Source organism: Xenopus tropicalis, chromosome 6 (assembly GCF_000004195.4).
Source record: "Xenopus tropicalis strain Nigerian chromosome 6, UCB_Xtro_10.0, whole genome shotgun sequence".
Classification (NCBI taxonomy): domain Eukaryota; kingdom Metazoa; phylum Chordata; class Amphibia; order Anura; family Pipidae; genus Xenopus; species Xenopus tropicalis.
Window position 1 is genome coordinate 4,626,041 of NC_030682.2, and position 14,456 is coordinate 4,640,496.

A 14,456-nucleotide genomic window follows, 5' to 3' on the forward strand; every position below is an offset into this window, starting at 1 on the left:
AGGGGAGTGTGTGTAACTGTAATTTAACCCTTTGGCTGCTAGAGTGCTTGTTGAATTAGTGAAATCTTACCCTAACTACAGGGAGCCAGAGTGTGTGATACATTTGTGTATTAGGTTTCTATCGCCTGTTAATAATAGATGGTGGCAGCGAATAGTTATTTGGGGCGGTGGTGCATTTGGGGGTGTCTGACATTAGTCTAACCTGTGTGTAAGGGCAGTGGTCTCCAACCTTTTTTGCACCATGGACCGGTTTCAAGCAAGACAATTTTTCCGAGGACCAGGGGTGGTGGGTATAGACCTGAGCTTGTTTCCCTGCAACTAGATGCACCCAGCCCCCTCGCTCTTCTCACTCCCACCTAAGTGGTGACATCCCCTGACACTTAATATGGAGCTTTAAGTACTTTGGTCCTTTTCACAATCAGTAGAAAGCTCCCTGGGCTTCGCATAGCAGTTGTCATGGAGTTGGAATCACAGGTTATTGGGACCAGAGGTGGCCCAGTTTAGCGCAGCCCACGGCCCGGCACTGGCCCCCGGCCCGGTGGTTGGGGACTCCTGTGTAAGGGGACTGAGTGTAACCCCTTGTTCCCCGTCCCGGTGTCACGTGCGTCTGAGAGTGGCGTGTTCCTGACAAAATGTGGAAAAAGTTTTTCTGAAAAGAGCACTCTTAATCGCCACCAAAAAATTCACACCGGAGAGAAACCATTCACCTGTATAGAGTGTGGGAAATGTGTCACCGAAAAGCACAAACTTTATCTACATGAAAAAATTCACATTGGGGAGAAACCATTCACCTGTACAGAATATGGCAAAAGTTTCACTGTAAAGCACGACCTTCGTCGACATGAAAAAATTCACATTGGGGAGAAACCATTGACCTGTAAAGAATGAGGAAAAAAGTTCTTTAACATACAGTGTTACAGTGAAACAGTTGGACGGCCAGTTTGATTGTAGATATGTTTATTCGTACAAAGAGAGTGTACAGACAGTCCTGACGGAGCTGTCTCCAAAATGAGACTGACGACTGTCACAAAACATGCTCATAATATAGTTTGCTCTGAAACACTCCTATCAGTAGTTATCTCTGTTATCTCTAAAGCAGAACAGGCAGTTGGGCCCAGTTGGCCAACACACCAAGGCCCCTCACTTACACAAACCCAATGGGGGGAGGGATAAGGACAGTTGGGGCCCCTCTGTCAGGCAGACTCGGCAGAACCCATCAAACATAGCTTTTTAACAGAAAAACAACTTAAGCATATTTCAAAACCCTCTAATATTAAATGATATGAACAAGATGGCTCCTGTTTTCTTTCAGGGGGGTTCCTCACAGTGAGGGCAGTGAGGGGGTTGGGGAATGCCCTGCCGGGGGATGTTGGGTAGGGGGTTCCTCACGGTGAGGGCAGTGAGGGGGTTGGGGAATGCCCTGCCGGGGGATGTTGGGTAGGGGGTTCCTCACTGTGAGGGCAGTGAGGGGGTTGGGGAATGCCCTGCCGGGGGATGTTGGGTAGGGGGTTCCTCACAGTGAGGGCAGTGAGGGGGTTGGGGAATGCCCTGCCGGGAGATGTTGGGTAGGGGGTTCCTCACGGTGAGGGCAGTGAGGGGGTTGGGGAATTCCCTGCCGGGGGATGTTGGGTAGGGGGTTCCTCACGGTGAGGGCAGTGAGGGGGTTGGGGAATGCCCTGCCGGGGATGTTGGGTAGGGGGTTCCTTACAGTGAGGGCAGTGAGGGGGTTGGGGAATGCCCTGCCGGGGGATGTTGGGTAGGGGGTTCCTTACGGTAAAGTCAGTGAGGGGGTTGGGGAATGCCCTGCCGGGGGATGTTGGGTAGGGGGTTCCTCACGGTGAGGGCAGTGAGGGGGTTGGGGAATGCCCTGTCGGGGGATGTTGGGTAGGGGGTTCCTCACGGTGAGGGAAGTGAGGGGGTTGGGGAATGCCCTGCCGGGGGATGTTGGGTAGGGGGTTCCTTACGGTAAAGTCAGTGAGGGGGTTGGGGAATGCCCTGTCGGGGGATGTTGGGTAGGGGGTTCCTCACGGTGAGGGAAGTGAGGGGGTTGGGGAATGCCCTGCCGGGGGATGTTGGGTAGGGGGTTCCTTACGGTAAAGGCAGTGAGGGGGTTGGGGAATGCCCTGTCGGGGGATGTTGGGTAGGGGGTTCCTCACGGTGAGGGGGTTGGGGAATGCCCCTGCCGGGGGATGTTGGGTAGGGGGTTCCTCACGGTGAGGGCAGTGAGGGGGATGGGGAATGCCCTGCCGAGGGATGTTGGGTAGGGGGTTCCTCACGGTGAGGGCAGTGAGGGGGTTGGGGAATGCCCTGCCGGGGGATGTTGGGTAGGGGGTTCCTCACGGTGAGGGCAGTGAGGGGGTTGGGGAATGCCCTGCCGGGGGATGTTGGGTAGGGGGTTCCTCACGGTGAGGGCAGTGAGGGGGTTGGGGAATGCCCTGCCGGGGGATGTTGGGTAGGGGGTTCCTCACGGTGAGGGGGTTGGGGAATGCCCTGCCGGGGGATGTTGGGTAGGGGGTTCCTCACGGTGAGGGCAGTGAGGGGGTTGGGGAATGCCCTGCCGGGGGATGTTGGGTAGGGGGTTCCTCACGGTGAGGGCAGTGAGGGGGTTGGGGAATGCCCTGCCGGGGGATGTTGGGTAGGGGGTTCCTCACGGTGAGGGCAGTGAGGGGGTTGGGGAATGCCCTGCCGGGGGATGTTGGGTAGGGGGGTTCCTCACGGTGAGGGCAGTGAGGGGGTTGGGGAATGCCCTGCCGGGGGATGTTGGGTAGGGGGTTCCTCACGGTGAGGGCAGTGAGGGGGTTGGGGAATTCCCTGCCGGGGGATGTTGGGTAGGGGGTTCCTCACGGTGAGGGCAGTGAGGGGGTTGGGGAATGCCCTGCCGGGGGATGTTGGGTAGGGGGTTCCTTACAGTGAGGGCAGTGAGGGGGTTGGGGAATGCCCTGCCGGGGGATGTTGGGTAGGGGGTTCCTTACGGTAAAGTCAGTGAGGGGGTTGGGGAATGCCCTGCCGGGGGATGTTGGGTAGGGGGTTCCTCGCGGTGAGGGCAGTGAGGGGGTTGGGGGAATGCCCTGTCGGGGGATGTTGGGTAGGGGGTTCCTCACGGTGAGGGAAGTGAGGGGGTTGGGGAATGCCCTGCCGGGGGATGTTGGGTAGGGGGTTCCTTACGGTAAAGTCAGTGAGGGGGTTGGGGAATGCCCTGTCGGGGGATGTTGGGTAGGGGTTCCTCACGGTGAGGGAAGTGAGGGGGTTGGGGAATGCCCTGCCGGGGGATGTTGGGGTAGGGGGTTCCTTACGGTAAAGGCAGTGAGGGGGTTGGGGAATGCCCTGTCGGGGGATGTTGGGTAGGGGGTTCCTCACGGTGAGGGGGTTGGGGAATGCCCTGTCGGGGGATGTTGGGTAGGGGGTTCCTCACGGTGAGGGGGTTGGGGAATGCCCTGCCGGGGGATGTTGGGTAGGGGGTTCCTCACGGTGAGGGCAGTGAGGGGGATGGGAATGCCCTGCCGAGGGATGTTGGGTAGGGGGTTCCTCACGGTGAGGGCAGTGAGGGGGTTGGGGAATGCCCTGCCGGGGGATGTTGGGTAGGGGGTTCCTCACGGTGAGGGCAGTGAGGGGGATGGGGAATGCCCTGCCGAGGATGTTGGGTAGGGGGTTCCTCACGGTGAGGGCAGTGAGGGGGTCGGGGAATGCCCTGCCGGGGGATGTTTGGGTAGGGGGTTCCTCACGGTGAGGGCAGTGAGGGGGTTGGGGAATTCCCTGCCGGGGAATGTTGGGTAGGGGGTTCCTCACGGTGAGGGCAGTGAGGGGGTTGGGGAATGCCCTGCCGGGGGATGTTGGGTAGGGGGTTCCTCACGGTGAGGGCAGTGAGGGGGTTGGGGAATGCCCTGCCGGGGGATGTTGGGTAGGGGGTTCCTCACGGTGAGGGCAGTGAGGGGGTTGGGGAATGCCCTGCCGGGGGATGTTGGGTAGGGGGTTCCTCACGGTGAGGGCAGTGAGGGGGTTGGGGAATGCCCTGCCGGGGGATGTTGGGTAGGGGGTTCCTCACGGTGAGGGCAGTGAGGGGGTTGGGGAATTCCCTGCCGGGGGATGTTGGGTAGGGGGTTCCTCACGGTGCAGTATTTTGGGGCAGTATTTGTGGGCGGGGCTGGGGCAGAGGGGGATGATGTTGGAAGTATTTGTGGGCGCGGCTTGGGCTGGGTACTGCCCATATACTTACACCTACCTATCTATACACACACACACACACATATATATATATACACTCACTCTAACCTATGTTTGTATATCTCTGTGTTTATACAAAGAGCAAAAACCTGGGGCACACTGGGAATTTTAAACAAAAGAAACAAATATTATTTGATCACCGTTTGGTCCTCACGTGGGATAAAAGAACAATTTTCATTCTATCCATGGGGCTATAGTGTCCAATACTTTCTTCTCTCACCGTACGGTCCCAGTGCCCGGCCCTATTAGGCCTGAGAATTAAATCAATACCCAGAAACCTTAGAGGGGGGATCTGTGCCCTTTTGTAACAGAAAGTTTTGAGGTAAATCTGCCTTTCCTGGGTTTTATATAAATATATTAATAAGCCTTCCTGTGATTCTGGGCACTTTGTCCCCCAAGCTCTTAAAGAAGATATAAAGAATAAGTTACCCCCCCCCCAAACACTACTTCTTAAAGGGGCAGCTCACCTTCACATAAATGAAGCTATTTTAGCAGGTCATTGCAATAAAATGAGTACTGTATCTCTTTAATAAAATGGCTACTGTTTACCTCAGCAGATAGCGTTTCTGTATAGGGCAGGAGTCAGTGGGGGGGTCGCTGACCCCTTTCTGCACAAGCCTGTGTGTCAGCGCATTGAAGCTCTGTGTAACCCTGAGTACTGGCAGTAGGAGCTTCTAAAGCTACTGGGCGTGGCTACTTCCTGTCTCCCCTCTGATTGGCTGCTACAGTTACAGGCAGGTAACATGATCCGGAGCTGCTGTCTCTGCTATGAATGTTCGGGGGGGTCTTAAACCGCTTATTCCCACACAGACAGACTCTCCCCATATTATCATACTCAGGGGGCATAACCTAGCATTTCTTGGCTAGCAGGGAGGAAAGGTGGGCAACCCCTTCAAAGCCCATTCCTTCTATATTTATATGAGTACAATTCATTGGCACAATATAGTTTCTCACACAATATGTCCCCCTTTAACAAGTAGGAGCTGCCACACTGCTTGCTCTGTACAGTAACATGTCCCATGTAGAAGTTACTGAGTCTGCACTGTCCCAAAGGCAAAAGCATTAAGTAACTGAAATATATTGTAACCCTGTCTGTAACCTGGCAGCTACCCAGCATGCACTGCTCTCAGCCACTCACTCACTGTCAGTTCTATTCAGTAACAAGTAGAAAGCAGTAAAACTCTGCAGGCAGATCCACTGAGCTCTGTAATCCCATTTCCCTTTATTCTGGTGCCCACATGCGGCTGCTCCTGCACTGCCAGCTCTCCTGATCTGCATCTGCCCACCAGCAATATGGCCGCCTCTCTGGGGCAGGGACAACTCTGAGAGGGAAGCCATTGTTTGATTGGTCTGAAACCGAACCAGCTCATTGGCTAAAGGGCGGAGCTGCCTTCCCAGGGGGAGGGGCGAGAGATCTTTGTGCTTCTGTGTTTACCCAGACCGGATAGAGGGAAAGGCTGAACCCTTCCTGTAACTGCCTTATTCTGTGTCCCTGGGCTGCTGGGTAAGTGATTTTCCCTCCTCCTCCTCCTCTCTGCACTGTCTGTGGGACTGGGGGTTAATCCCGCTGCAGGGGCTGATAGAGAGGGGCGGCTGTGGGACTGGGGGTTAATCCCGCTGCAGGGGATGATAGAGAGGGGCGGCTGTGGGACTGGGGGTTAATCCCGCTGCAGGGGCTGATAGAGAGGGGCGGCTGTGGGACTGGGGGTTAATCCCGCTGCAGGGGCTGATAGAGAGGGGCGGCTGTGGGACTGGGGGTTAATCCCGCTGCAGGGGCTGATAGAGAGGGGCGGCTGTGGGACTGGGGGTTAATCCCGCTGCAGGGGCCGATAGAGAGGGGCGGCTGTGGGACTGGGGGTTAATCCCGCTGCAGGGGCCGATAGAGAGGGGCGGCTGTGGGACTGGGGGTTAATCCCGCTGCAGGGGCTGATAGAGAGGGGCAGTTTACTGATTGGATAAACCCCTCCCTGTACAACATGTATTTATTGCACTAATATCAGAGGGGGGACCCCAAGCGCAGCCCCACAGGCAGCTTTATATGGTGGGTTTCTGTTCCTTGCTGTCAGGTTCTCCAGAGATGGAACCAAGGAGGTTGAAGGGGAAATGGGAGAATGAAGAGCCGGACACTGAGGAGCCTCTGCCCACAATAAAGAGGGAAATGGATCCCGTTCCTGGGGCCGGTGAGTAACGTTTCTGTAGGACACAGACCATCTGGTTACACAGAGCTCAGCTTTGCTGGGGGGACAGGAAGGGTTAAACCCCAGCAGGAGGTTCTGCCCTACAGACATAATTCCCAGTATAATTCCTTACTCCCAGCTTTACATGACAGTGCCCATTACTTACTGGCAGGTTCCCCAGAGCCACAACCAGAAATGTTACAGATAAAGAAAGAAGAACCGGACCCTGAGGACCATCAGACCCCAATGGAAAGCTCAGCAGCGCCACTTACTGATGGGGGTAAGTAGCCGGTATTCATTTAATGTTCAGTGAATTAGAGGGAGACCCTTCTGCTTTATATGCAAAGAGAGAAGAAAAGGCACCACAAGTAATGGCTGAGATTCCTTAAGCCAGTAAATAAGCTGTGCCGGTCACACACACACACACACACACACACACACAGATATATATCAACTTACAGTTCAGTTAGGGATCATGTAAATCCACTTCAGGTTTCCACTTAATTTGAGAAATCCGACTGCACCCCCAAATTCCCTACTGTGGGGATAGAAGAAAACCTAAAAACTAAAAATAAAATGTGTCGGACAATGAGTTCAGACATAGATTCTGCCCTGAGAGTTTGGGATCCCATGTCCCTGTGTGAAGTCCCCCGGCCAGTATTAGTATTGCCCAGATTTACTTTGGTAGCATATAGAATGTTGGGGTACTGACATGTTTATGGATCAGTGCCTGATGGGGGTCAGTAGCCATTATTCATTTATTGTTCAATGAATTAAGGAGGCCCTGTCTCTGCCATTAGCAGCTTCCCCAGAGCCACGAGCAGAAATATTGCAGATAAAGAAAGAAGAAGCTGTGTCTGAAGATCATCAGACCCCAAATGAAAGCTCAGCAGCTCTACTATTTGGTAAGTAGTCAGGGGAGCTAAACTAAATAATGACAAGGTCACTGCAGCAAGGAGTAAAATACATACAAAATTATTTTTTTAATATGTTACCAGAAAACAAAACAAGAAGTGGTGGGACCCTTAGTATATAAGGGAGGTCAGTTGGTTGATGATAAAGCAGAGATCATGAACTGTTATTGTTTTGTCTCTTTGCACAACTGTGGAACCAGATAATGACCCAATTGTAATAATAATATATCTATTGATGGGCATATGTGAAAGTAAACAAAGGTCTGGCACCAGAAATAATTCATAACAGGGAACTGAACAAGCTTAACTTTACCTTCTATGAAGTGAGCAGAAACCTAGACTCTGGGATGGCAGTGAATGTGATACTTAGACTTTGCTGTATTCTCCCCAGCTTAGTGCCAGGTCACTTACATGGGAACTTCCTATTCAGAGCACTGGGATAAATTTATACATACTACTAAGATGTTCTATATCTGCCGATTGGAATTAATTGTTATGGAGGCAGAGGGGGATGATGGGGGCAGTATTTGTGGGCGGGGCTTTGGCTGGGTACAGCTGTGCCTGAGAATCATTAGGTGCCAGAAGAATGAGCAGCTTCTGTTTCTATAGAAATATTTGCCCATAACCCCTATAAAGCCTGTATGAAGTATTTCTGATCCAACACAGGCACTTCCTTACTCCCAGCTTTACATGGCCCTGTCTCTCCCTTACTCCCAGCTTTACGCGGCCCTGTCTCTCCCTTACTCCCAGCTTTACACGGCCCTGTCTCTCCCTTACTCCCAGCTTTACACGGCCCTGTCTCTCCCTTACTCCCAGCTTTACACGGCCCTGTCTCTCCCTTACTCCCAGCTTTACACGGCCCTGTCTCTACCTTACTCCCAGGTTTACACGGCCCTGTCTCTCCTTTACTCCCAGCTTTACGCGGCCCTGTCTCTCCCTTACTCCCAGCTTTACACGGCCCTGTCTCTCCTTTACTCCCAGCTTTACGCGGCCCTGTCTCTCCCTTACTCCCAGGTTTACGCGGCCCTGTCTCTCCCTTACTCCCAGCTTTACACGGCCCTGTCTCTCCCTTACTCCCAGCTTTACACAGCCCTGTCTCTACCTTACTCCCAGGTTTACACGGCCCTGTCTCTCCTTTACTCCCAGCTTTACACGGCCCTGTCTCTCCCTTACTCCCAGCTTTACGCGGCCCTGTCTCTCCCTTACTCCCAGCTTTACGCGGCCCTGTCTCTCCCTTACTCCCAGCTTTACGCTGCCCTGTCTCTCCCTTACTCCCAGCTTTACACGGCCCTGTCTCTCCCTTACTCCCAGCTTTACACGGCCCTGTCTCTCCCTTACTGGCAGCTTCCCCAGAGCCACAGCCGGAAATATTACAGATGAAGATAAAAAAAGAAGAACCGGACCCTGAAGACCATCAGAACCCAATGGAAAGCTCAGCAGCACCACTTACTGATGGGGGTAAGTAGCCAGAGAGTGAGTAACATCAGCACTGATACCAATTATACCCCTGCTGGTGCCAGGGGGGCAGGTATCAGTGTGAGTTCCCCTGGCAGTGCCATAGGTACCACAGCAATCTATGGCAGAGCTGCCCATCAGATTTCTAGGCTTTGGCTACTGGAGGGCACGGCTCACATGTTTCCCGCTAGGGTTATTTTGTTCCCTAGCTCAGTGGCCATAGACCTAATCTAGAACAAATCTACTGGTAAAATAATCCAGCCCAAAGTGCACATTAGGATAAATCTACCATTTATTGGAAAAAAGGCAAAGGCCAATAACAGAAATGGAACAATAATACACACAAAGGTTCACTACCTGTGCCCGTAACAGGAAGCAGCAAATACATTTTGGTTTTGATGTTGCCAGATAGTCCACAGTGTGAAAACCCTCCAACCTGCTTTTTGGTTGGGTCGAGATAGAATGGAAAGCAGCCCAGAACCTGATCCATATTTCTGTATTGGGACAATTACTCTCTTACCCTAGGGCAGATTCCTGGTGTGGCTAATGCAAATACCTGGACAAATAATATTGTGAGTTGACTTATCCTTTATTCACCAATAGAAGATTTAGGAAAAGGTGCCCGGCCCAGAACAACGGGAAGAGAGGAGCGTTTTTAAACACTGGCCTCGTTATGTTGGCAAGAATGACTGATATATGGAAGGAGATTTCAGGCTGGGCAATAAAGAACTGTTACCTGTACAAATGCCCCTTTATTAGAGGACATGTTACAAATGAGTGAAATACAAGCAAAGGTGTAACTATAGTTCTCCAGGCCCAGGTGCAAAATTTGCCCCCATGCCCCACACCTGCATGTACACTCATACCATGTCACCATGCTGTGGCAAATCATGGGATAGTATTGCCCATGGGCCCCACAGAGGGAAGGCAGGCCGGGGTAATTATGCAACTGAAGACATGTCATTGCCAGAAGCACAGAAAGATGGGCCAACCAATCACAGCTCTGCCTTCATACAGGGAAGATTTGTGAGGTTGGTTTAACTGCTTATTGGTTGGCATTGCGGAAGTGCATTGGGCTGAGAAACCAGCCAGTAGGAAGTGAAATGGACCCGTGGTACTTATTAATAATAATTAAAAGTTCTGTGTTCCCTATAACTATATGATTTGTACCTTATTGTTTGATATAACAGTTCCTTACAGATAATATCTATTCCCCCTCAGCTCTCTCCTGTTTGTTGTTATTAGGGAGGTACATGAAGGCGGAACCCAATTTAGACTCTGCTGAACTGCCCAAACCAGAGACTGACTCGGAGTCCGGCACAAGAGATGGCGATTGCTTAACAAGCTCTGATGGATCAGGTTTTATCTGCTATAAGTGTGGGGAAACCTTCACTGTGAATAGCCATCTTCTCGCCCACCTCTGTGGGAAACAACTGAGAAGCTACTCCAGAGAGAAACTATACAGCTGTACAGAGTGTGGGAAAAGATTTTCTTTGTTACCGAGTTTGGTTACACACTTAAGAATCCATGCAGGGGAGAAACCATTCACTTGTACAGAATGTGGGAAAACTTTTGCTATACAAGCAAATCTTCGCTTGCACCAGAAAATTCACTCAGGGGAGACACCATTCATCTGTACAGAATGTGGGAAAACTTATACTAAACAGTCGAATCTTCGCTCACACCAGAAAATTCACTCAGGGGAGAAACCATTCACCTGTACAGAATGTGGGAAAAAATTTTCTGAAAAGAGAAAACTCAGGATGCATGAAACAACTCACAAATGCAAGCCCTATGTATGTAGTGAATGTAGTAAAACATTTTCTGACTTGGAAAAGCTTTGCAGGCACCAAGCAATTCATACAGGCGAGAAAGCTTTTAAATGTAAAGTATGTGAAAAAGGCTTTTCTCGCAAAGGAGATCTTAAAACCCATGAAAGAATCCACACAGGGGAGAGACCATACACTTGTACAGAATGTGAAAAATGCTTTTCTCGCAAAAGCCATCTCAAAATCCATGAAAGAATTCACACCGGAGAGAAACCATTCGCCTGTACAGAATGTGGGAAACGTTTTACAGAAAAGGGCACTCTTCGTATACATGAAAGAATTCACACTGGGGAGAAACCATTCACCTGTACAGAATGTGGGAAAGGTTTTGCTATAAAGAAGAAGCTTCGTATACATGAAAGAATTCACACTGGGGAGAAACCATTCACCTGTACAGAATGTGGGAAAGGTTTTGCTATAAAGCATAAGCTTCGTATACATGAAAGAATTCACACTGGGGAGAAACCATTCACCTGTACAGAATGTGGGAAAGGTTTTGCTATAAAAAATAAGCTTCGTATACATGAAAGAATTCACACTGGGGAGAAACCATTCACCTGTACAGAATGTGGGAAAGGTTTTGCTATAAAGAAGACGCTTCTTATACATGAAAGAATTCACACTAGGAAGAGACCATTCAGCTGAACTGAATGTGGAAAAAGTTTTTGCAATGTCCATGTTTCACATACACAAAAAAATTTATTCTGAATGTGGAAAAAGTTTTACTGAAAAGAGCAACCTTAATCGCCACCAAAAAAATCACACCGGAAAGAAACCATTCACCTGTTCAAAATGTGGCAAAAGTTTTACTGAAAATCATGACCTTCGTCGACATGAAAAAATTCACATTGGGGAGAAACCATTGACCTGTAAAGAATGAGGAAAAAAGTTCTTTAACATACAGTGTTACAGTGAAACAGTTGGACGGCCAGTTTGATTGTAGATATGTTTATTCGTACAAAGAGAGTGTACAGACAGTCCTGACGGAGCTGTCTCCAAAATGAGACTCTGACGACTGTCACAAAACATGCTCATAATATAGTTTGCTCTGAAACACTCCTATCAGTAGTTATCTCTGTTATCTCTAAAGCAGAACAGGCAGTGGGGCCCAGTTGGCCAACACACCAAGGCCCCTCACACAAACCCAATGGGGGGAGGGATAAGGACAGTTGGGGCCCCTCTGTCAGGCAAACTCGGCAGAACCCATCAAACATAGCTTTTTAACAGAAAAACAACTTAAGCATATTTCAAAACCCTCTAATATTAAATGATATGAACAAGATGGAGTTAAGAAAACAAGATGGCTTCTGTTTCCTTTCACAAGAGCAATAGATGTTCAGGAGAAACCTAATGTTTTTAACCGGTGTGATATGTTCAGCCAATCAGGCAATTTGTAATATACTTATTCATATAAAGTGCAGGGACACCATGAGGAAGAGGAGGAGACGCTCAGGGGGAGGAGTCACTGTGCAATTGCTGATACACAGCAGGGGCTTCTGGGTACAGGCAGAGAAGCACAAATATTATACTGGGATTCACACAGTTACTACTGGGGCAAAATGGGAATTGCTGGGGGCAAATGAGCCAGAGATGTGACCCAAATGGCAGCGGGAAAGTATTGCTAAACATACAGGCCGTGTTTTTCTTTTCTTGGTCCATTTTATTATACACCCTACTTATTTATCCCAATCTATAACCAGTCACTATCTCATATGAAGAGATTACAGATATTTAGGAAAAATCCCACCTGTTGAGCCAAAGGGCAGTTTAGATGTCAATTTCCTTAATTACCTTAAAACTGTAATCGTTAACCTTCATACCAAGCAGGAATAAATGAAATACAGAGCTGGAACCAACACTGTGTCAGTGGGATTTATCTGCATCAGTGCCGGTCATTTCCATTTAGATTAAGGCGAGTGAAGGAAGAGGGGCAATAAGGGGGGGGAGCAGTTCCGCTAGAATACTGAATAAAAGGGACAGAATAAAATGAACAAACCCTCATTTAAGGTTCCTCCCAGTGAGGGCAGTGAGGGGGTTGGGGAATGCCCTGCCGGGGGATGTTGGGTAGGGGGTTCCTCACGGTGAGGGCAGTGAGGGGGTTGGGGAATGCCCTGCCGGGGGATGTTGGGTAGGGGGTTCCTCACGGTGAGGGCAGTGAGGGGGTTGGGGAATGCCCTGCCGGGGGATGTTGGGTAGGGGGTTCCTCACGGTGAGGGAAGTGAGGGGGTTGGGGAATGCCCTGCCGGGGGATGTTGGGTAGGGGGTTCCTCACGGTGAGGGCAGTGAGGGGGTTGGGGAATGCCCTGCCGGGGGATGTTGGGTAGGGGGTTCCTCACGGTGAGGGCAGTGAGGGGGTTGGGGAATTCCCTGCCAGGGGATGTTGGGTAGGGGGTTCCTCACGGTGAGGGCAGTGAGGGGGTTGGGGAATGCCCTGCCGGGGGATGTTGGGTAGGGGGTTCCTCACGGTGAGGGCAGTGAGGGGGTTGGGGAATGCCCTGCCGGGGGATGTTGGGTAGGGGGTTCCTCACGGTGAGGGCAGTGAGGGGGTTGGGGAATGCCCTGCCGGGGGATGTTGGGTAGGGGGTTCCTCACGGTGAGGGCAGTGAGGGGGTTGGGGAATGCCCTGCCGGGGGATGTTGGGTAGGGGGTTCCTCACGGTGAGGGCAGTGAGGGGGTTGGGGGATGTTGGGTAGGGGGTTCCTCAGGGTGAGGGCAGTGAGGGGGTTGGGGAATGCCCTGCCGGGGGATGTTGGGTAGGGGGTTCCTCACGGTGGAGGGCAGTGAGGGGGTTGGGGAATTCCCTGCCAGGGGATGTTGGGTAGGGGGTTCCTCACGGTGAGGGCAGTGAGGGGGTTGGGGAATGCCCTGCCGGGGGATGTTGGGTAGGGGGTTCCTCACGGTGAGGGCAGTGAGGGGGTTGGGGAATGCCCTGCCGGGGGATGTTGGGTAGGGGGTTCCTCACGGTGAGGGCAGTGAGGGGGTTGGGGAATGCCCTGCCGGGGGATGTTGGGTAGGGGGTTCCTCACGGTGAGGGCAGTGAGGGGGTTGGGGAATGCCCTGCCGGGGGATGTTGGGTAGGGGGTTCCTCACGGTGAGGGCAGTGAGGGGGTTGGGGAATGCCCTGCCGGGGGATGTTGGGTAGGGGGTTCCTCACGGTGAGGGCAGTGAGGGGGTTGGGGGATGTTGGGTAGGGGGTTCCTCAGGGTGAGGGCAGTGAGGGGGTTGGGGAATGCCCTGCCGGGGGATGTTGGGTAGGGGGTTCCTCACGGTGAGGGCAGTGAGGGGGTTGGGGAATGCCCTGCCGGGGGATGTTGGGTAGGGGGTTCCTCATGGTGAGGGCAGTGAGGGGGTTGGGGAATGCCCTGCCGGGGGATGTTGGGTAGGGGGTTCCTCACGGTGAGGGCAGTGAGGGGGTTGGGGAATGCCCTGCCGGGGGATGTTGGGTAGGGGGTTCCTCACGGTGAGGGCAGTGAGGGGGTTGGGGAATGCCCTGCCGGGGGATATTGGGTAGGGGGTTCCTCACGGTGAGGGCAGTGAGGGGGTTGGGGAATGCCCTGCCGGGGGATGTTGGGTGTTTTAATAAAATGGCCACTATATTAGAGAAAATTACCTCAGCAGATAGCGTTTCTGTATAGGGCAGGAGTCAGTGGGGGGGTCGCTGACCCCTTTCTGCACAAGCCTGTGTGTCAGCGCATTGAAGCTCTGTGTAACCCTGAGTACTGGCAGTAGGAGCTTCTAAAGCTACTGGGCGTGGCTACTTCCTGTCTCCCCTCTGATTGGCTGCTACAGTTACAGGCAGGTAACATGATCCGGAGCTGCTGTCTCTGCTATGAATGTTCGGGGGGGTCTTAAACCGCTTA

General features: G+C 51.9%; 1 protein-coding gene and 1 pseudogene across 1 annotated transcript in view; both read left to right on the forward strand.

Annotated features, from left to right (window-relative positions):
* The window catches only part of LOC101734654, a 151,358-nt pseudogene that overhangs the window by 125,335 nt on the left and 11,567 nt on the right, over window positions 1-14,456 (forward strand).
* LOC101733242 (oocyte zinc finger protein XlCOF6-like) overlaps window positions 1-14,456 on the forward strand; it is a 255,372-nt gene that overhangs the window by 13,174 nt on the left and 227,742 nt on the right. The gene's annotated exons all lie outside the window — the stretch shown is intronic.